Below are 2,500 nucleotides of genomic sequence, written 5' to 3' on the forward strand. Positions count from 1 at the left end.
TTTAGGATGCATTGTTTGTTTCTCCTACTGAACTAATGGTCAGAGTTAACACGACACCATGCTGCTATATCAAGCGGGCACTACATTGACTGAGTCTGTATTAAATCAAAGATTATTCTCCGAAACTAGCATGGAACTGACGTTTCTTTCCCCTCCTCAGTTCTCCCAATCTCTTCCTCCCTCACACCTATTTATTCAATTTGATTAGAATTGTCTTCTCTCTCTCTCTCTCTCTCCCTCTCTTATTTTTTTTTTTTTTTTTATACTCACTTTTCCTTGCAGCTTGAGACGTCTGTTGTTTTCTCTTGTTCCCTTTCTCTTCCACCCGTTCCTCCTTCCCTTCCCTCAATGTAATTTGCTTTTATTACCATTGTTACTATATCGACCTACTCTCCTATCCCATTTTCCCCATCGTCTGAAAGAATCTTCAGTGCCTTTTCTTAATCATCTGTCCCATTTGGTTATTCGCTTTAGTTAGTTTTGTATCCTATCTTTATCGTGTGGAAGATTCTGTTATCCTGTCTCTTACTTTCTTCTGTTTCATTGTTTCTTATCTCTTAATATCTTTTGATTTTTTTCACTCCCTTTCCTTTCGTTTCTTCTGTTTTCTACATCTTCTTCTCTTTCCGTTCATTCATTTCTTTATTATAACCCCTTTCCCATTTACGCTCTTCCTCACATCCCTCTTATTTTTGGTCCCCTTCTCATTCTATTCCTATCATTTAGTATAATATCCTTCCTTCACGCTCTCTCCTATTCTCCTCCATTTTTCCCCTTTCTCTTTCCTTTCCTTTCCGTCAGTGCTCCTTTTTCATTATCCCTCTTTCCTTCCTCTCCCACTTTTCCTTCCGTACAATCGTCTTCCCTCTTCCATTCCCCTATCTCAGCTTCTTCCTCCCCCCCCCCCCCCCCCCATCCATCCCAAACCATCCCAACCATCCTTCTTCATCCACCCCTTCCCGTTTCTCTTTCTCTTCCCCTCCATCCTTCATCATCCAACCCATACCACTCTTCCTTTTCTCCTCCATCCTTCGTCATCTACCCCTTTCCCCTCTTCCTCCTCTTCCCCTCTTCCTCCTCTTCCCCTCCATCCTTCATCATCCACCCCTTTCCCCTCTTCCTCCTCTTCCCCTCCATCCTTCGCCATCACCCCCTTTTCCCCTCCTCCTTCTCTTCCCCTCCACCCATCCTCCCCGCCCGTCCCATCCACCCTTTCCCTCCCTCTCCTCCACCCTCATCCCTGCGCTTTCCTCATCGCCCAGAAGAATCTACATAAGATATGAAGTCGCACGCTTTACCATTACGTCATCATTATACTTGCTTCTCGTGAGAGGCGAAGCGGTGGCCGACGGTGTTAGCGAAGAGGCGTGCGTAAGATTTTCTCGGATAATTATGGCGAGAGAGAGAGAGAGATAAAGGCGATGATTTGGGTGGGGGCGTATGGTGTTCGGTATGGTGGGGAGGGGGGTTATGGTAGTGAGGGGGTTTATGATTGTGGTGGTGAGGGTGTTTATGGTTATGGTGGTGGGGATGTTTGTGGTTATGGCAGTAATGGTATTTATGGTTATGGTAGTGATGATGTTTGTGGTTATGGCTGTGATGGTATTTATGGTTATGGTAGTGACGGTGTTTGTGGTTATGGCAGTGATGGTATTTATGGTTATGGTAGTGGAGGTATTTATGGTTATGGTAGCGAGGGTGTTTATGGTTATGGTCGTGTGGGTGTTTATGGTGATGGTGTGGCGGCGGTTATGATGGTGGTGAGCTATATATGATTTCTGAGGGCATTTCTGGCGATTGAGGTGGCAAGGGCCTTTAATGTGATGATTGTGGTGGCTGAGGGCATTGTGGTGAGGGCATTTCTGGAGATGGTCCTGGCAGCTGAAGGCATTTACTGTAATGGTTATGTTTAGGGTATATTTGGTAATAGTTATGTAGTGCATATGTGGTGGTGGTTAGAGAAGTGAAGGCATTTATCTTAATGAATATGGTATATTATCATCAGTACCATTATTATTATCATTAATAATGTTAATTTATCATTTTTATTATTATGGTTAACATTATTTTTATTATCATGATTACTATCATTATTATTATCTTTCCTATTGCCTTATCATTAATATACGTAATACTTTATTCGTTTTCATCATACTCACATGGAACTGCTACAGATAACGAGTTTCTTTACAATTTGTTGGTTAAAAAAAAACAAAAAAAAACGCTGACTTGACACAAAGAACATGCAATTTGTTCAATTCACTATCACTCACTGCTCAATCACAAAATTACAGTCAGGCTATTCACAACGAGGCCTCGCCCTAAATCCGACCACGTAAATAGTAGGTTCTCCTTGTCCTGTGATCATGTCAACAAATCTTTGCATTTGGGTTTGTGTGAGGCTAGTATTCGCACCTGGAAAAAAAAAACCCTGAATGATCCGCGTCATCCCAGTAAAAAAGGCACTCTCAGATAAAGTATAAAACCTTGATGGTGGCAT

Source organism: Penaeus chinensis, chromosome 31 (assembly GCF_019202785.1).
Source record: "Penaeus chinensis breed Huanghai No. 1 chromosome 31, ASM1920278v2, whole genome shotgun sequence".
Lineage (NCBI taxonomy): Eukaryota > Metazoa > Arthropoda > Malacostraca > Decapoda > Penaeidae > Penaeus > Penaeus chinensis.